The sequence below is a fragment of the Dermacentor variabilis genome, chromosome 2 (assembly GCF_050947875.1).
Source record: "Dermacentor variabilis isolate Ectoservices chromosome 2, ASM5094787v1, whole genome shotgun sequence".
Lineage (NCBI taxonomy): Eukaryota > Metazoa > Arthropoda > Arachnida > Ixodida > Ixodidae > Dermacentor > Dermacentor variabilis.
This window is the reverse complement of record NC_134569.1, coordinates 29,472,963-29,493,778: the sequence shown is the minus strand read 5'-3', so window position 1 is coordinate 29,493,778 and position 20,816 is coordinate 29,472,963. Positions and strand designations below refer to the sequence as shown.

General features: G+C 49.2%; 1 protein-coding gene across 3 annotated transcripts in view; it reads right to left on the bottom strand.

Annotated features, from left to right (window-relative positions):
- Positions 1 to 20,816, bottom strand: part of tn (tripartite motif containing protein thin) — a 167,432-nt gene that overhangs the window by 102,637 nt on the left and 43,979 nt on the right. The window contains exon 1 of one of the 3 annotated variants that reach the window (XM_075680059.1): positions 9,490 to 9,638. The exons of the other annotated variants lie outside the window; for them this stretch is intronic. The gene's annotated coding sequence lies outside the window, so the exon portion shown is untranslated. Of the gene's footprint in view, positions 1 to 9,489; positions 9,639 to 20,816 lie in introns of those variants that run through there. 3 annotated transcript variants of the gene reach the window in all.

Sequence of the window (20,816 nt, the reverse complement as noted above, 5' to 3'; positions counted from 1 at the left end):
CCCGCGCTTTTCCTGAAGCCCTCCTGGCAGCGCTTCCCGAGGTGTGCGGCCGCCCGGGTCCACGCCGTGCCGGGCGCGCGCTGGGCGCGACGGCCGCGACGTTCCTCCGAGCGCTCGCGCGGAAATGAAATGACGGGGCTCCGATCGCCCCCCCCACCCTCCAGCGCACGCTATTTCAAGCCTCTCTTCTCCCCGTGGTGCAACAGCAGTGAGAACACTGGCCCATACCCCACTTCCCATCCCGCCCTCCTTTGTCTAGCCTCGTATTCGTGGAAGCCCGCCTATAGAGGAGTCAAGAGGCCGTCAGCCGTCACTTGCGCGCCATTCTTAACTTACCGGCAATTTGTCTATATGCAGGTGAGTGCTTGCACACGCTCGAGTGCTCGTGTCGTCAGGAGTTACCATAACTCGTAGATGTCACCATTCACCATCCCGGTAACGCCGATAAAGAACTGCGCGCGCGTTCAGCATTCAGTATCGTACGCCTCCATCCTGCCACTACAAGTGCACATTCGTCCGCGCCTCTGAATTCACATGCGTGGACACTTCTGAAATCACAGACTTAGCAGCAAATGCTGGGTGCCCGGTCGCTTCCATGCACGCATAAGAGCTTTCTTTCGTTGTACACTTCGTGTCGCTGCGATCTCACACTGGTTACGCGAGAAAACGAAAGAGTATGCTGTAGACAAAATGACTGCCTAGCATTTGGCCGGTTAATGGCCAGCTCATCGGCGTCTGCTTTATGGTGCTGGGAAAACAACTGCCTTGGATAATTCTTGGTACCATTCCTGACCTTACAAATATGCGACATCTGAGGTTTATACTTATATAGTTTTATTAAGTAAATAGGCCAAACAAGAGGCCTGCAGACTGCACAGCTTGAGCGCGCCCAGATAGGTGCGTCTAGGCCACATGATTGTGTGCTCGAGATCGAGCATAAGCCTCGAGTCACGAACCGAGCCTAAAGCGTCCGCGAACCGATGAGATGAAGGCGAACCGGAGCTCTAGGGGAACAGCCGGCACGTTTCCAGCGCATGCGTCCTTAGAATGCCCCTCACAACGAGGCTCGCTCGCTTCAGTGGTTTCCCCGCCACGTATCTAACTAAGCGTTATCCTGTCGCGCGCGATAGAGAATAAAGAACTCAAATCTCGTTTGACGCTTCGAGGTAATTCGAAAACAGCACTGTCCGAATTTAGCGCACGCGTGCGCGGCGGTAAATGCGAGCGGTAATTCGCTGCCCGAGTCGACGACACACTCGCGTACTCATCATCGCGTCGTTTCCCAACGCATTCCCGCGAAACGCCGCGACAGCGGCCAAGAAATCGTTATCCAGCCCTGTGGTTCTCGCGGCTCTAACGCTCGCGCAAGCATGGGGCTTGGGTATTGCTATTCCTCCATCTGTTTCTGCCACTCTCGCCGCACATAAACACGTCTTCTCGATAGCAGTTCCTTTGAGCCGTTTCGCAATCACCCTCCCCCCCCCCTTTTTTTTCTTCTCCGAAGCGGCGCCGGTAGTCTTCACGAGTTCAAAATTCGACACGGGAGCCGGTCCCCGCATTAAACGATTTGCTTTGCCCGCATTGCCAGCTCATCAATCTGCTGTACGTGGCTGACAACCCGCGTCCTCTCAAAGAGCTTTGAAAGAAAAACGCCAACGTAACGCGCGTTTGTACAGGGCGAGGACGGATGCTTTCAAAACGCGGACGATGGGCTCCAGAAGCGTCAAAACCTTTCGAAACACAAGCCGCCCACGCGTCGTCTCATCTTTGCTGCAGAACCGCGAGCCACCCGCTTTGCACGGGCGGCGAAGCTTTTGCGGATTCCCGCTCCTGCGACGCATCCGTCGAACGTCGTCGTTTGTCGCCCAGTCGCATCTCCTTTCTTTCTTTTTTTTTTTTTTTTTTTTTGCCCGCCTTCGGTTTCGAACTCTGTCACCGCTTTCCAGCGTCAGGCAGCGGAGGAAAGGACACGAGCGCCTGTAGCCTGTCCGTCCGACGCTCCAAGGACGGCAGCAACGACGCGCCTGCAATTCGGTGAAATCGTTGGTGGCCACGAGGACCAGGAAATTTCAAGAACCCGGCGGGCGCCGCGTCACTCCTGACAGAGGGAGAGAGAGAGAAAGCGTAATGATAACTGGAGAGGCTAACCTATAGCCAGGGACTTGGCAGGCGCTGTACTTCAGATGTGTGTGCACGAGGGATCAGAGAGAAACACACTCGCTAAGTTGAAAGCACATCCAGAAGAGTAACTCGGGGTAAATTACTGAGTCTCGTCAAAACCTGAATTCTGAAGTAATGGCAGAAGAGCCTTCGTATAAGTTAGTTGTGAAGCCACGACACAACAAATCAAATAAAGGAAGCAGGCTACAACCGAGGGCTCATTGGGAAAGGGGCAGTGGGAGACAACACCCCGCGCCTCGTAAAAATACTCAGTAAAAATGTGAAACGCGAGCTGCGTGTCTATATGATTGAGTGCCACACATGCCCAGCAAGTTGAAGCAGGGATAGGGAGGCACTGATCCGTTTCCCATAGGCAGCTCGCTTGATCAGAGGGAACTACAAGCTTTGATAGTTCAACTGGTGAAAAGAATGCGGTGCGATTTGTCGCCTATTTTGTGTGGTGGATGGCGACACAACGCCTATGGAGGCGTAGGAAGGGCATCACGGCCCCTTGGAATACGTCGTAAGCTGTGTCATCCCACGTCGTGTCTTAATACATCCCAAGCTGAATTGACTATAGACTACTTCCCAATGTTATCAACTACACCTTCGTGAGCTGATTTCATGGCGGCATACTTACTGTGGATTGACTGCTTGAAAATTCTTTATGGAACAAAATTGTAGCCCGCTCTTGCTTTCTGGTTCGAAATTGCTTTGAAGTATAGTGTTATCAGCAAAGCGATTGACTGTGTGTCCTCCTTAGCCTATAGCAATCTAGACACATCTTGTTCTAGGCCATTCCCGTATACTGAAGAAGGCTCTCAGCAGGACGACGAAGATGACGATCAGAAAAGTACGTTCGTGTTTCTTATTATTCTGCTAACTTGGCATTGGCCTCTCTGTATATATTTTGTCAATACAATTTTTCCTACTCTTTACCTACATCACAATATTGCTCCTGTCATGCTAGTGCAGCGATAACGACCCTTGCAGATTTTCTGGTGTTAGCTGCAAACGGATATTTCGGCTGGCGTCTTATACGCTAGTACTGTCTTCTAGGACTCCCTATTGATTTCCGTCTAAAGGCCTAAAATTTGTACATTCCCTTATCTGAAGAACTCCTGAAGTTGCCCATCTCTTGCCTAAACCATGTTCCAATTGAATAGTGTATATGTCGTAGCCAAAGGGAGTACCACTGGATTAGACAAGGTACGTCGACTAACGTGTTTTGCCGCTTACCAGAGCAGCCGGCATGTACTGTTCGCGATTTCAGCTGCGTACCTATTAGGAGCGGACAAGCGGGTCGGTTAACTTCCCTCCGAAGTCTGCATAATTTTTAGACCCTTATTCGTCTCATCGGCTGCATGCGCAAAGCTTAAAATTCAGAAGTCGTTCTCTCCTACTTCCGAGCTGTGTATACACAAAATGAAACCAGAGAGATCCTCCGCATTTCAAGCAATGCCACTTTGTTTTATTATTGTTATTTAGATGTAACAGGGGAAGGAGTACCGCTTTTGCCCACAAACGTCTCTCGTTGTCTATACGGGGTACTTACATACTAAACGATTGTAGTTTAAAGTATACAGTCCAAAAATTCCACGAAATATATATTCCCAAACACCTGGAAATTTTTATGAAGTAGCAAATAGCCTCTTTCATCGTTTATTTCGTAGTGCCTAATCTTGCCTCATATCACCGTTTCAAATAAATTCGAGAAATAATCTACGATGGCCATCTATAGGTATGCGAATAGTATTCTTTATAGGGGAAAATTATTTTAATGTACACTAAATGAGGATTTACTATATGTACACTTCATACACATATTATATTTTATTATCAATGTATCTTATCATGGTTGTGCAATCGGTGATATTTTATATGTTTAATATATTATGATGAGTATTATGAGTAGTGGAACATACCCTGTGCCACATATCCAGTGACCTAAGTCGGCATCAGAGATGTTCATTCGAGAGTGGCACATACCTGCAGTGACACATACAAGTTGGCGTTAAAGAGGTTCGTCGAAGAGAGGCAAATGACCTACGCGGCCCATAAGCAGTGACCCGTGTTAGTTTTCGGTTGGAGAGCTAGATAGCCGGAAAGAAAACTGGTCTGAGACAATGTCACGAATGCTATTCGCACTAAAGGTCACCATTAAGGTCGCGGTTAGCATCTACGGTTAGCGCAGGCCTCTGGGGTCTCTGCAGTGCGCAGAGCGACGCGCAGCTGGCCAGATGCTTAGCGGATAATCTCGTAGGCGGCTGGGGCAAATCTTTGCAGCACTTTGTACGGATCAGCTGGAGGGTGAATGCTGGAATTGCACGCGGCGCACCAAGGTTCTAGTCCTGGCCGGAGTGAGACGAGTGGGAAAACAGGGAAAGGCAGAGAGGTTAACCAGGCGGGCGCCCGGTTTGGCTGCCCTGCACGCTATATCCCTTTTCGTAGGAGCGAATGCCGGCAAATATCGATATTACTTATTACGTTATTAGCGAACAGTACCGGCCCATGGTAACCATTTACACTTGCGAGCGAAAAGCCTTGTGAATTCTGTCTCTGGGCCTATATTCGCAAAACGTTCTTACGTTATAGAACTGTTCGTCACCGCAAATTCCAGCCAATTCTGGTGCTCCATATATACTGTTAGCGACGGCAGCATGCCCCTGGCTAAGTACCAACGAAAAGCTTCGTGAATTCGGCTCCTATTTTGTCACCGTTGCGCGATTTCACTCCTGCTTGCTAATCTTTTCTTCCCTGTCCTTTTCAGTTTTCTCTTAGGCAAGACTGCGGGGTGACCGTCCCTTTAATGGTCAAACTTGCCAAGATAAACGACAACAAGAAGCCTGCGAGGCTCCGCGGATCGAGCACTCAAGCTCAACAACCGTCTTCCACCGAGCACCAGCGATGTGATATGAGACATGGCCGGCACGATCCCGACGTTGTCGCACTTGTCGCCGAGCGTGATTGCGAACGACACGACTGCCTCGCAGCGCTCTCACCGCCAAAGCTCCGCGGTACCGCTGTGTTCTTCACTTCGCCATTTCTGTATGCGGTCAATGCACGCGTTATGGCCGCAAGCGACGCTATAGCGACAGGTGGTTGCCGCCACTCGGAGAACACAGCCTGGCAACGACAGCCACGCAGTGGGAGATATAAGTGGACCCGCCAAAACCGCGCGTGCTGTCGCGCGCGCGCATTTATTTCCTACTCGGGGGACCGGTGGCCAGAACTCGGCGTATGGATTCGTCCCGCACCACGTGCACAGTTCGATCGTCTTCGGCCAGAGTGCACTATGTATGCAGAGTGCATCTGCATTGCTTGTATCGCAGAATCAAAACGCACTTTCTTCGGACTGCTGTAACCGTGCGAGGAAAGTTTGCGGGCCGTTCTCTTGGCGCCCTGCATGCGCTTTTGCACCAAGGGAACAGTAAACTTAGATAATGTATAGCTGCACTAAAAAAATGCACTTGCCGGACGCGCTATATCGTTATAATATTCAAAGCCCATACGCGTACTACCACGAGGCGTGAATGCAGTGATTGAAGTCACAATTGAGTTTACAAGAGTTGTTGAGGGCAGATGGATCACTGTTATTTATTTGTGCGTTGCTACGAGGACCAATTATCTCGAGGACCCCGTAGCTTTGAGCCGATTGGACTATTGACTGGACAGACCTTTTACCGAAGCTAAGATCCCGGGAGCATGGCCTGACTCGTCATCGGCCCAGAAAGCTACACGAGTGTTTTTGCAATATACATGAAGGCGACGGAAAGCCTATAGTAACGTTTCAGCTCTATAGTAACGTGGTAACGCGGCAGCTTCATGGTGCATGCATGTGCACGACTATCGGCTCCAGTATATAGCCTAGTTTGAAGCAGGCCTGACTTGACGGTGTTCCGTTCGAAGTGGCTACGTTGATGTAAGGTAAATCGCTTTTACTAAGACGCAATGACTAGTCACACGTCTGTATTGTAAATTTCAGTGCATAAGAGAGCGGTCGCGAGGTATTTCTAGGAGGCCCACAGATTATTATATTGATAATAGTTAGTCAATATTAGCTCGAATACAACTTACGAGTAGGCGTATACTCTCGCTAATACTGACCTAACAAACACTCCTCAGACCACGTGTTGCACGCTGGCTACTGACGTCACAAAATACCAAAGACCGTCGCGCACCCTCTCGCCGGGAACACGAGTCCACCTACGTGAAACGCGCACGTGGCACCTCCTGGGACAACGGTCAAGCTCAGCTGAGCTTCGCGACCTCAAGCTATGCTTTATATCGAAGTTCCCAAAAATGAGCTATTTTCACCACAGAGATACCATAAATCCTCATGGTGCAATCGCACAATGCCGCCGGAAACAGTTTTCGAATCGCAAAGTCCTACAAGCTCCTCTCCTTCCGAGTCCTGCTGTTCACCTGCTAATGCACTCATTTCGAAATACCAGTTCGTATCCTACGCAGCATTATACAACACGGGATAGGCGGCCCATTGTGTTCCCGATAATTTTCCGCGCCGTGGGTAGCAGCTTTAAACGCGCGCGTAGGACGAAGGATTTAGAACCAACGAAAGGCTTCTGCAAAGCCAGAACAGGCGCGTGGGCTGATGACACAATGAGCGAAAAGCGATGCCGAGTTCCGTCATTGTCCGCAAGTATACGTGCCGCGGACAATAGAGGATAAACTCGCAGTCAACGCAAACAGGGCACAGAATAAAGAAACGTAGCGTATAACGAAGACTGAGACTAGCAATTACTAACTACACTATAGGAAAAATCCCGGGGAAAACGGGAGTAACTGGGCCGTTAGACCTAAAAAGGGCACTTTCGTCCCTCAAAGGACTAACTGCATGAATGTGCGTGCCGTGTGCAAATTTCGGAGAGCAAGTGTTTAGCCCCTGGTCGGAAAAAGAGCAACGAGAGGATTAACGACAACAGTTACTCCCCATGCACTCCGGTGTTTTCGTCCGGGTCGTGGAGCGATGCGGCGAAAACGGCATTGTCTATAAATCGCGAATAGTTCGAAGTTCGTGCACTGTCTATTGGACTACATACAAAGAAGCGCCTTGCCTCTTCGTGAGAAAATTGTGTGAAACTTAAAAGCTGGAATGTGAAGAGCCATGCCCTTCGTGCGCACACCATAAGTGAGCGATAGACATTAAACGCGCAGGTCATTGATAGACGGCTAGATTTTCTTGGTCAATACGGGATCGAATCCCGGCCTCGGCGGCCGCATTTCGATGGGGGCGAACTGCGAAAACACCCGTGTACTTAGATTTAGGTGCACGTTAAAGAACCCCAGGTGGTCGAAATTTCCGGAGTCCTCCACTACGGCGTGCCTCATAATCAGAAAGTGGTTTTGGCACGTAAAACCCCATCATTTAATTTAATTTTTTCTTGGTCAATAGTACCTAAGTTCCTTCCGTTCCATGGAGGTTACGAACTTAACTGAAGCGATGTGTGCTCAAACGGGACACGCTAAGCGACAGAGAAATTGGTCTTCTCTGTCGTCTTGGGTGCCCCGTTTGAGTACGCTACACGTGTACATCGCGTAGTGCCTCCGTTTAAATCACCCTAAGAATACTCGGGCTGATTTCTTTTCGCAGTCGCTTATGGTTGCAAGTACACCAAACGTTAGACTCTCACTGCATAGCATGCACAAAATGCCGAGTCGCAAAATGCCGAGGCGATCACACAGTCTACATCTCCATAGGCTGTATAAACCAAGTACTATGAACATGTCATAGGGAGGACCACCCGTAACCTTAAACGGTAGAAACCTAATTGAATATGGGGTGATGTCAATGTCTTTTCTAAGCGTCTGTTGGAGAATCCTTCTTTCGCGAAAGTGCTGCTTATGTAAGAAGTGTGTACGCTGCGCAGGAACCTCCGCCAGGCTGGATGCACTTGTTGGATGCATGTGTGTGTTTGCCTGAGTTTTAACTGTGTATTTGTGTCCACTTTGTAATATACCTTCAGTTTTGTTTTCCATGTAATAAAGAAGAAAAAAAAAAGACCACCGTATAGCGAAGTGGTTAGAGTACTTGACTTGTGCGCGAGAGGACTAGAGTTCGAATCATACTTTCGGGGATGTTTTTTTCAGCTAAGAAATTTTTTTATTAGGGTATAAATGCCTAATTTCATTAATTCCACCTTTGCAGAGCATGGAAAATAATTACCGTTACTCCCTTGAGAAGCATCGGAAATGGGCAACTGTTAGTCCTCGAAGTAGTAAGCGCATAGGGAGTAACAGTTCATCCCATGTCAGTTAGTCCCCAAAAGGACTAATGGTTGTGGCAAATCAGTTAGTCCCCAAAAGGACTAAGCTCCCTACCCCTTCTAGTTCTTTCTTAAGAGTGTACTCGTACCACGCACTTGCGCTCGTCACCGCGGTCGTATATACGGCGATAAGCAGTACACGTTACGAGGCAGTGAAGCCGGCGTAACTAACACGTCTATATAGGATCACAGAAGGAACGTTTCTGATGGAACGTTAATTAAGTGTGCGTAGTTGTTTTGCCAAATTGTCTTACAAAAATGCTTCAAAAGAAAAACAAGCTTCCGCCCTACAGCTTAAGTAATATTATTTTTTCTAAATGACTCCCTCTCATTTGTACGCAGGCTTCGTTAGCTATTACACAGCATCGTGCGCGCATCACCCCCGTGACAGCGCGGCACCCGACTTTGCCTCCCCTACCGCGACGCTTCTTCAGTGGTTTTGTAATGGAACGACTTCGATTAGACTGCCACGATAAACAATGCTCGTATGTGCGTGCAAACGTGATGGCGTGTGTGTGTTTGCGGACGTTTAAGATTTGAATATGCAAGAAAAATATAAAGCGAAAGGGCGCTAAAAAATGAAAAACACCGTCTTGCATATCAAACAAAAATAAAACTCCGGGGTTTTTACGTACCGAAAACACGATCTGGTTATGATGCAGGCAAGTCGTATGCGGTGGAGGACTCCGTATTTATTTTGACCGCCTGAGATTCTTTAACGTACACCTAGTATAGGAAGTACACGATTCTTTTTTGCATTTCGCTCCCATCGAAATGCGGCACCCCGCGGCCGCGCTCGAACCCGCTACCTCGATCTCAGCAGGTGTAACGCCATAGCCACACGGAATGCCGCGACGGGTCTCTCTATCAGAATACTGCCCATGACTGGGAAGTATCGCGTGCCAAAAGAAACATAAGTGCTGCCTCATTTAAAACTTGCCTATGAGTAAAAGGAGAGCGTCAGATCAGTAGCTCCAGCCAGAGGTTATACGCGGCTTATGTCACAGGCACGGAAGGCGAGTAAATAAAGCTTAAGTTTACTTACTCGCATCTTTCCCTTCGCCCGGTGTCCGGCCCGTAAACAGTGCGGCGCTTTTTTGCCTCTCCGTGCGCGCTAACAAAGTGACGCAGCACGCCGAGGCCAGATATAGCGCAGCGAGCCGAGAGGGGAACGACGACGACGCCCGCGCCTCCTCTGCCCGCTCAGTCGTGTCAGCCCGTGCTCATCTCCCGCTTCTCGTTGCGCGGCGCGGTTCAGTGCACCGCGAGGGAGCAGACATCCCGCAGTCTCACGTACTCGTACGTGATGCGACGTTGTTCGCGATTCATAAGTAACGCCCGGGTCAGTGGCCCACGCGCCGCGCATTTCATTTATTGTTGGTGGCCGACGGGGCGAGAGAACACATCGGGACACTGCACCCCCACACTTCCCGCCTGTGCACGTATACTGTCTCGCAGGCGGTGTTTATTGCGGACGAGGTTATTAGCTGCGAGAAATGGCTACTTGCGATGCGTCCGCGTATAACGCGACTATACCGCACAGGACGTGATTTTGACGCACAACTCGGTGAGCTCGTCAGCTGCGCATGAGTCGCGAACAATCCCTTACCGTTCGTGCCGCCTGTGCGAGCGCCGAACGTTAAACACTCACGACGCGACCGATTTGTTGGTCCTAGGAATTACGCCGCCATCTCGCGAGACTGAGCACTTGGCTTCGGTTGCGGACAGCAACGCGTTTATGAGGAGACAGAGTTTGAGAGTGCAATTAGAACACGCCGAAACCGTCCGGTTGGAAGGCCACGAAAAAAACCGCACGACATTTTGGATGATAACAAGCGCGTGCGTGAATCAACGTCTAATCTTATTAGCCCTGCACATCCCAGTCCGTGGCCATGCGCTTGGCGAGGAGCTCATGCGAGAGCGCATACATTCCAGCACGCCGGTGCCCCGTGTCATGTCAGAAGCTGGACACACGCGCCTCAAGATGAGCGGTCAAATTTCTAACGCGAAATCACAGCGTGTGGCATTTAAAATTGTTTCCTGCGCACGCTTATGTAGGCTGTGTATTACGGCGCTGCAGTAAGCACGCGAACTTTAATTAAAGTTAAATTATTGGGGTATTATACGTGCCAAAACCACGATCTGATTATGGCGCACGCCGTAGTGGTGGGGACTCCGGAACTACGGACCACCCGGGGTTCTTGCACCTAACTCTAAGTACACGGGTGTCCTCGCCCCCATCCAAAAGCGGCCGCCGTGGCCGGGATTCGATCACGCGGCCTCAGGCTCAGCAGCCCAACACCACAGCCACTAAGGCAACCGCGGTGGGTCTCGCGAACTTTCATCGCTGGTGGACCAAATAAGGGGCCCAGCTCTTAACTTTGAAATGTGTGTACTGATTTAATAAGAGTCAAATTTCGGAAAACGCAAAAGTGGATGAATATTACGGTATGGAAGCTTATATCTCCCCTTCCTTGTCACTTTAACACGTATTTAATTAAAGCTGCAGTAACAAAACGCTCAAAAATGTTTATGTGATCTCCCCCCTCTTATTTTTTTAAGAATGACAAGTTCCTGGAAATTGCGCGAGAAGAATTAACAGAAAACACTGAGACAGAACAACGCGCCCTTCATGCAGGCGGCTAGAAAAAATCCAAGTCCGCGCCACCGTCGTCCATTATCTCCATGATTGTTACGTAATTATGGACTCGGAAACAAGTGAAGTTTCATCATCGCTTGTCTGCGATGGGAAACGAAGGACTGCTTCAACTACGGAATTAGTCGGCCTCGTACATATGTATACTACAGAAAACAGACGACGTCCTTTTGTAGAATATAGTAGCGCACTGGAAGCGGAAAGAAAGAAAGAAAGAAAGAAAGAAAGAAAGAAAGAAAGAAAGAGAGAAAGAAAGAAAGAAAGAAAGGAAGAAAGGAAGAGCCCAAGCGCTAACCACTAACGATGCTTTATATTCATGTGACCTGAATTTTATAAAACGCGAGTTATCGCCACGAGACAAACGTGGATTACCGCTTGGGCGAAGCTAGTTAGCTCCCTGTTGCAAGCATACGCACAGATGGCGGTTCTCACGATAGCATAAATCAATCGAAATCTGAAATCGCATAACGCAATCAAAGCGCAATCTCTTTTTGCTTGCGCTATTGGCACTATGTGTACGTATAGCATACCTATTTCTTGAGCGAAAAATAAGATTGCGCAAACTGGCCGTTGCCTCAATTGGCGATTGTAACAGCACAGTATGTAGCAGCGTTAACGGTGCACGGTTGCCAACATTCCTCGCTTCGAAATCCCTTCCGGGGGAGTACGAGAAGTCCTAAGCGGAGGTCTTCGCAGAAAAACAAAGCAAGATGAAGGCGTGCTCAAACAGACATTGACTGTCTTCTAACTCTAAGGCACGTAAGTGCAAGCCTTTTTTTTTTTTCGGATGGCACTATAGCTGGTGGTAATAAGGAGCAAGGATCACAAGGCCCGTGAGGCTGCCCAAGTCTTCCGGATTGTAAAAAAAGGCATTGGCACCCACACATTGTGAAGCTTCCTTTATCTCGATTCTGTTTCCATGTTACCACCCGACGCTCATGACCGGCCAACCCAGGTGATAAAGTAGACGGAGCGCCGATTGGACCGATGGCGGAAAGACAGGAGGGAGATGAATGGAGTAGGATCGATAATTTTCTTCCGGCACTTAATACTCGCGTGTCGGCCTCATCGATTTTTTTTTCTTTGATTGCGAGGTAGGATTACTTGTACCTTTCTTTCTCTAGTAATTGTCCTTTGTGTTGAAGTTCTTGATCGGAAAAAGAAAGAGTAAAACTTCTGTAGGGGCGAGTTGGTACATGTCCATTAAAGTGGTTGCCCTGGTTTGTGCTATTCTCTGTTACTGAAAAAAAAAGAGAACATAAAAAATAAAATCTTTGTTACGTTCTATAGCCCTAAATTGGTCTCATGCGGTATAGTTAGCAGGTATTTCTTCCTCTCGTAATCCGTTCAGCTCATTGGAAAATGCAGCGAGTTTCACTGGCGACGGTCAAATAGCTCCACATTATGCGATGTTAAGGTCTTAGTGAATATTTATTTATTTGATTAAGGTAATTCTATTCTGAGATTTAAAGTGCCAAAACCACGATATATGATCACGATTCCAGTCGACAAGTGGTTCCATTTGTCTGAAATGCAGAGCGGGAAATACTGGAGCGAGCGCACTGGGTCAAATGACTCAGACCAACCCTTTTATTTAAGTTGTGCACTTTTCCAATATTGCTTCGTGTGTCCATGTAAACTGAATACATCCATCTGCAAAAAAAAGGAAACACAGCCAATCTCCTCCCACTTACAATCATCGTCATTATTATTATTATTATTATTATTATTATTATTATTATTATTATTATTATTATTATTATTATTATTATTATTATTATTATTATTATTATTATTATTATTGTCTTTACTTCGCTGCCTACGTAACCGCGCTGACCTGTTTCTTTTCAAACTCCCTTCACCATGTAGGAGGCCTCACCTGCCTCGAACTCCTCAGCTATATCACGTTTCGTATACCACGAAAGATCACGAGAGAACATAGACGTTTCCATGCTCCTGACTGTCAACACCAACACCCAAACGTTATATGCACAGATGTGCATATAGAGAGTGCAGCTCTCTCGCAGCCCGTTCCTGCGTCCAGAGTCGGCGTTCCCGGCGTAACCGAGCGATCGAGCGCAGTGGACGAAAGCGCGAACGTGGAGCGCAGCCGGGGATAAAAAAAAAAAGCGGCGATAACGAAGAGAGCGCGAGGAAGAAACCGGTTGAGGAGGAAGCAGAAGAAGCATGAGGCGGAAAGCGGAGGAGGAGGATATGGCGAAAGCATGAGAAGAAACTCGCAGTGCCATGCAAGACGCGCACTGCGGCGGCGATGGCTACGAGATGGCGCTGGAGTAGCGCGAGTCGTCATGGGCGGATTGTCTGTCGCCGGCGGCTGCCGCGAATCGCGCCCACGCGTACCCCCTGCGCTGCCTCTCGCGATCTCCCCCCGGTTAGTGAGGCAGTCGAAACACACTTCGCTCCGCTTGCAACGTGCCGCACGAGACAGATTGTGCGCGCCAGCCAATATATCGCCAAATGAAAACACATACGCAGTACCGCTCAAATTTCGCATTAGGGAGTACCGTAATCGTCAGTGATTTTTTTTTTCATAACTCGTTGTCATTGTTCTTTTCCGATCTTTGCGTTGTTGTGTCGTAGTTTCACATAGTGTTCAACTACTCTTCTTCTCCTTTTTTCTTTTAGCGCACCGCCGGGCAGCATTCGCTGCGCGTCATGTGCAGACATTGGCAGACGCACCGCCAAGCCATGAACAAGTGTACACTGACTCAGCTTTCAACCCACGCACCAGCGAAGGAGCAGTCGCCAACCACGTAGTGGGTTATTGTGAGACACATTCTACCTTTACAACTGCTGATGCTGACGATCCAACAACTGCTGATGCTGACGACCCAACGGAACTTGAACTCCGCGCAATAGTCTGGGCCTTAGATAGAGTTTCAAGCACCACGCAAGCAAAACACATCGATACACCGACTCTCAGTATGCGCTGCATGCCTGCAAGTCGCGCCACACAGCATCATCGGAAGTACTCCTCGTCAAGCAGGCCTTCAGGCGTGCGGAGGCCCACGGGGTCACTGCAACACTTCATTGGATCCCTGGTCACCAGGGCATTGAGGGAAATGAGAGAGCCCATGAGGCGGCGCGCGCCCTTCTTTCCAACTGCGTCGTCTCCCGGGATCCTTCAGAAACCCTCACAACCAGCACAACCAACACGACAAATGGAGCCCCGTATGACGCAGACAGAGCTCTGAGAGCAGCAGCCAACAGACGCAAGAGGGAACTGAGTGCGAGTGTGCCCTCAGACCCAGACCCACTTCCAGCGGGTCTTCCCAGGTCGGGGCAGGTGCTACTGCATAGGCTCCGTTCCGGCTTCGTCCTCACACCGGATGTGCTGGAGCGGTGGCGGCAGTACCGGCCACGCCGGGAAAGACGCCCTCCATCTCCGTCTCCCAACTCCCTTCCATCGCAGGAACCCGGCCCTCCCACAGCCTCCGCGGACCAAGAAGCGCTCCAGGCGCCACACAGGTGCCCTGACTGCGACATGGCCACGCGGCCATCCGCAGCCCATCTGTTTTGGGAGTGCCAGCGACACGCTCAGCAGCGAGACCACCACCTGAGGGCGGTGCGAGTGTCGTCCTGCGAGGAGCGGATTAGACCGACAAATGGCTCGGTGGATTCCGACAGGGTAATTCTGGACTCGCTCTTGGCTTTCGCCAAGGACGCGCAGCTTCTAGGACGGCTCTGAATACGCCTCCCCCCTCCCCCCCTCCTCTTCCTATTCACCATTATAGGCCTTCGGGCCATCCCTTAATTTTGTCATCATCATACCTTGCGCTTTACTGTATGTACGCTCTTCTTTTCAAACTTGTTCTTCTTATTCATTGTATTTTTTGCTTATACTCCCCTGTAGTTTCTTTTTATCCATGCGTGCGCCAGCATTCGGATCTTACGGTTGTTCCTGGGAACGGTAATTGATTGATTGATTGATTGATTGATTGATTGATTGATTGATTGATTGATTGATTGATTGATTGATTGATTGATTTGCGGTCACTAGATTTTTCTCTTATAGCGCGGATTGCATATCAAGCGTAGTTGCCAATAAACTCGTGCGCAAAGTGACGAGAGGCGGCGAGAGTCCGCATGTGGGTCTCCTGCTTTACCGTCAAAACAGCCCTGTCGCTGCTGCAGCGTAAAAAAGGAGCTCATAGAGCGCCACTTATCGACCAGGAAGTCGATAGCAGACTTCGTTTTTCGCCAGCTGGAGCAAAGGGACTAGAGATGGCTAGCGAACGGCGTAGCGCTCCCTTGCTGTTCCCGCCCTCCGCCCTCCGAGACAAACTCTCACGCAACCTCCTGCAGCATACTCGAGGGAATTTGACGCCGCAAAGCCGGAAGGTTAAACGTGATTAGCGCCGCGATGAGAGCGACCAGCGGAGCCGCGGCGTTTCCGACTTTGTATCCGTCACGGCAGCTCTGTGCAGCACAGCGAGAGCTACGGATCCCGTCATCCAACCTAGGACGAGGATTGTCTGCGCACAGTTTCAGAGAAGGAAGGAGAACATTTTCACGCAATGGGACACTAAAAATAAAAATAAATTGAGGTGTATCAGAGTGCGAGAGAGAGAGAGAGACGTTTATATATATATATATATATATATATATATATATATATATATATATATATATATATATATATATATATATATATATATATATATATATATATATAAAGAGAGAGAGAGAACTGGAGCGATGCTACAAGGCAAACAGAACAAGCATTTAATGTCATCACTTTCAACCGGTGGACCGATCCTCATCAGGGTTTAGAAGAAAAATGGCAGTTCTGCACTGATAGTGAAGACAGTGGACAGGGTGCCCGATCTTTCTCACATACATCAAACCAAAAGGGGCAGTTGGGACAGTGATTGACTTTCTCTCGGCGCTTTGGCAGATTTACAGCTGCCTTATTGGCCACGATGCAGGGCAAAAGGATGGCGGAGTCCCATGTATGTAGGGCAAGGAGGCCAGACGGGAAAAAAAAAACAGGAGAAAGGAGACAGAGCATCCCACTCGCTACTATCTTCAAGCGGCCGCCTCACGTGGTATATAGAAAAAACAAAAATTTAAGGCATTTGTTAGTCAGGGCGAGGACACAGAAGCCCATTGCGCCCAAGGGTTGTCGACTATGTGGGAAACCTCCTTGCAAGCTATGTCGTCACATGACAACAGACACAGCTGAGGCATCGAACTCGCCCTTGGTTTATAAAATTAACGAAAATCTTGACTGTGATTCTAGTAACGTCGCGTACAAAGTTCGATACGAGGCGTGTAAGCTGGAATATATCCAACAAACAGAGACCCCTTTTCGTTTGCGGTTCAACAATCGCCACGCAATGTGAAATGTCTCCCAATTTACCCTTCTCCAGGCACGTTCGACTGCCAGATCACTTCTTTGAACACGTCAGGGTCCTGCTCTTGGTGTCTGGTTTCCAACACACCCGTGCACGCGAGCAGCGAGAATTTTTTTTCATCCGCAAATTTGGAACGTATGCTAAAAGAATTAATGAGAGTCCGGGGCGGCTGACGTGCCTCCGAGATATGCAATGAGAGTGGCGAACGCGAATATATGTTCTCTACTCGAAAATCAAGAAGATGGCCGCGGCTTGCTGTTTTCTCCAAGTGCGCCTCAAGAGGGCGAGCGGAAAACTAATAAATCCAGTTTCCTTCGCCCTGCCACTTTTGAATAGTAGGGCGGGGGAGTACAGAAATGCGATTTAGAAATTTAAAAAAAATATTGTTAAGAATATTTCGATAAAAGAATTTAACATAAAAAAGTGAAGTAATAGAAATAATTGTTAATCTTAGAAATTCGGCAAGGTACTCTTTTTGTCTCTCTAATAAAAGTGTAAACTGTGAGACAAGCCTCCCTGTGGCTGGATCCCAGTGAAGTCGCCCCAAAAGAAAGAATGGTTGGCGAGGTTAGCGATAACCCAAGTTTTCTAAGAGCTTCCTTTGTCTAAAAAATCGGTGGCACAAAATAAAAGAATGCTCAATAGATCCAAGTGCATTGCAAAAAGAACATGGAGGGGACACAGCGAGACCAGACGTGCGTAAGTAAAAATTTAGAGGCAGCATGGGACCTCTCAATTTTCTAAAGGAAACTTCCAATTGCCTTGAAGGACACCGACTATTATTCCATGGGAAACAAAGATGGTGGAATTCCGAATACATGGATATTGTTAGTATGTTAGCATGGATATTGCAGAATTTTGCGATACAGAGAAATTTACTGAGCCGCAGTGACATAAGATGATGTCAGCAAAACAGGTATGGCAAGGCCATTGAGGGATTCGCGTGCGAGTGAATCAGCCATTTCATTCAAGTGCAACCCACGATGTCCCGGTACCCAAAGCAAACATACTTGCCGTAAGTACGGAGGTATTATCGAACAAAATGTTCGCAGAATCGTTAAAATTGAAGATGCAGTAAGTGTTGTGCATTCAGACAGTGAGTCGGTCACAATAAAAGCTAATGAGTCATTTTGGGAAAGCTTTCGTAATGTTAATACAATTGCTAATAATTATACCTGAATTATTGGTGTGAAGTCGGGAAGGCGAAGAGAGTAAGTCCATTGAAGAGATTCAGAGAAGATCCCCACTCCTGACTGCTGCTGGTAATAGGTAATGTCAGCTAGGTAATACCTTAGCATGATTTGGAAATAGGCCATCGAACTCAATTTTGAGGTATGGTAAGGCGTCATTCGGATGGCAAGTTTGACGTATGGACACATTTATTTGTTGTAACTGGTCATCATCTACGGAGACGCTCGCAGTACAGTCCTATTCTACTTTTCTATTCTACCTTCCGTTCGCGCTTTTGATTTCCCCGTTCACAGAAGATGACCACTGGGCGAGTCAATCAGAGGATCGATGGTAGTAAGGTCACGTCGTCAACTGTGCCGGATGGTGTCGAGATAGCTGCGAGGGTAGAAGGTGGCTAGCGTAGAAGGTACCGTAGAAGATAGAAGCTAGATAGCCGGTCGCTTCATGCTTCGCGGTGCTCTACGCGTAAGTTTGACGACGTCATTGGTATGTGGGTGATAATGAGTGGCTTGGCAAAACTGCCAGGCAGACAGAAGAGAGATCTCCTCGACAATGTCAGAGACAAATTGACGTCCCCGATCGTTGATGACGACACGTGGAGGACCATCATGGCGGAGAATTACAAAGCGAAGCATGAACTGCGAAACGCGCAAGGCCGTTGCAGCAGCTAGGTATTGCGGCACACACACACACACGCACACGCACACGCACACACACACACACACAGACACACACACACACACACACACACACACAGACTGTTGCGTTTCGCCTGCGACACGCGGTTTTGCCGGCGCGACTGCGGCGGGGCGGCAGACATTTTGGCCCGTTCGGCGTCGCCGCAACGCTCCCCGCCAGGCGTTTCCAGGCGTTTCCAGGCATGTTCCGATGCCACGTGTCTTCATGTGCGTGTGTGAGTGTATGTGCCATTGTGCCCGAACCAGGCGATGCGACAGCAGAGGTCACCCTCTCCTTCCAGTCATTGTGCCCGAACCAGGCGATGCGACAGCAGGGGTCACCCTCTCCTTCCAGTCATTGTGCCCGAACCAGGCGATGCGACAGCAGGGGTCACCCTCTCCTCCCAGTCTTTGTGCCCGACCGGCGGCGCTACGACAGTGTGCGTCACCATTAGCCCATTGTACAATCACGTGCTCGTCTATTGAGGGGTTCCTTCTTGCCCTCAACTGCGAGAGTATAAAAACAGCTGCCCCCGGACGCCAAAAGGAGGGCTCCGATTTCTTCTGTTGAGTAAAGTGCTCTCCCGTCTCTCTACTTCGGTCAACCTGACCGCCAACTCTTTGCGATGTTAAAATAAACAAGTTGTTTTGTTGTTACCAGTCGACTCATGCTTTGCCGGGACCTTCGGATGCTTCCAGTTGTACCCCAGGCCGCCAGGCCAACGCTACCCTTGGGGCTTGCGACCCAGGTACAACCACGGGCGTCAGCGCCGAGTTCCCAACAACCGATGCCATCGGTGGGATCCAAACATCTGGTTGGCAGCGGTGAGATCGCCTCCGACTCCAAACAACTGTCTGCCAGCGGTGAGATCGCGACAACGGAGGCCAGCAGCGAAGAGATGCAGTTGACTGTATGCTGAGCAGCTCATCGACGATCCGGGAGCAGTGCAACGAGCCCTGTGTGATGACTGGTTGCCTGCAGCGGAACGACTGCGCGGAACTCTTGGCTGCCAGGTTTGGTGAGTGCGGGACTTTCTTCTTCTGAGCTTTGCCAGGCTTTTGTTAGTGTCAGAAACAGAGCTGGTAATTGTGGTTGTCGTTGCTGCCGGGTTAGTTTGCGGCAAGACAATAGTAAGCAGTAGAGAAAGCAGCATTCAGAGCAGCCATGGATTTGAAGTCGTTGCGCAAACCGAAATTGTTGGAGCTTGCAAGAGAGTTGGGTCTGGATGTCTCAGACAAACTAAGAAAACCTGATTTGCTAAAGGCTATTCTTGAGTTAGAGGCTGAGGATGACGAGCTGTCGGAATGCCTTGAGACCATTGAGGAGAGGGAGACTGCAAAAAGACAGGAGCGCGAACTTAAAGAGCAAAAAGAAAAAGAAGAGCGTGAACGTAAAGAACAGAAAGAAAAAGAAGAGCGTGAACGTAAAGAACAGAAAGAAAAAGAAGAGCGTGAACGTAAAGAACAGAAAGAGCGTGAGCAACAAGAGCGTGACCGTCAACACGCTTTGGAAATGAAGCGTCTTGAGGTAGAGATGGAACGCGCTCGTAATGGAAGTCAGGCACACGGTGCAGGAGAACGCGTATTGTTCAAAATGACTGACCTGATGCGGCCGTTTAAGCTTGGAGAGGACATTGGTTTGTTCCTGGTTAACTTTGAGCGAACGTGCGAGAAGCAAGGGTTCTCTCGGGAAACGTGGCCACAGCGCTTGCTCACTTTGTTACCCGGCGAGGCGGCCGACGTAGTCGCTCGCTTGGATAGAGAGGAGGCAGAGGATTTCGACACAGTGAAATCGAGTCTTCTAAAAAAGTACCGGCTGTCTGCGGAGGCGTTCCGTCGGAAGTTTCGGGAAAATGAGAAAGGCAAAAGTGAGTCATATACAGAGTTTGCGTATAGGCTTATGTCAAACATGCAGGAGTGGCTCAAAGAAGAGAAAGCGTTTGGTGACCACGATAAAGTTCTGCAGTGCTTCGGGCTAGAACAGCTTTATAGTCGGTTACCGGAGAACGTGCGGTACTGGGTCTTGGATAGGCCAGACGTTTGTACGGTGGCTAAAGCCGCTGAGCTAGCCGAGGAGTTTGTGACGCGTCGGGCTCGCGGAGCTAAGGACGGTCAAAAGGGTGAATTTGGCTCGAAGTTTGAGAGGCCGAAGTTCACGCCCATGAGATTAAAGGGGGACACGCGTAGTGCGGATGCGAGTGAAAGCAGTCCGACCAGACGTAAAGAGACGGCGGCAGCCAAACGCAGAAAGCGGTTCGAGATGAGGCGAGCGGGCGTTTGTTATACGTGCCAGAAGCCGGGTCACTTTTCGGCGCAGTGTCCGGAAACAACACCAAAAGTTGTGTTTTTTTCAATAGGCAGCACTGACGAGAACATGAAGCTTCTCGAGCCTTACATGCGAGACCTCCTCGTGAACGGGAAAGAGTGCCGAGTGCTTCGCGATTCCGCAGCTACGATGGATGTAGTTCAC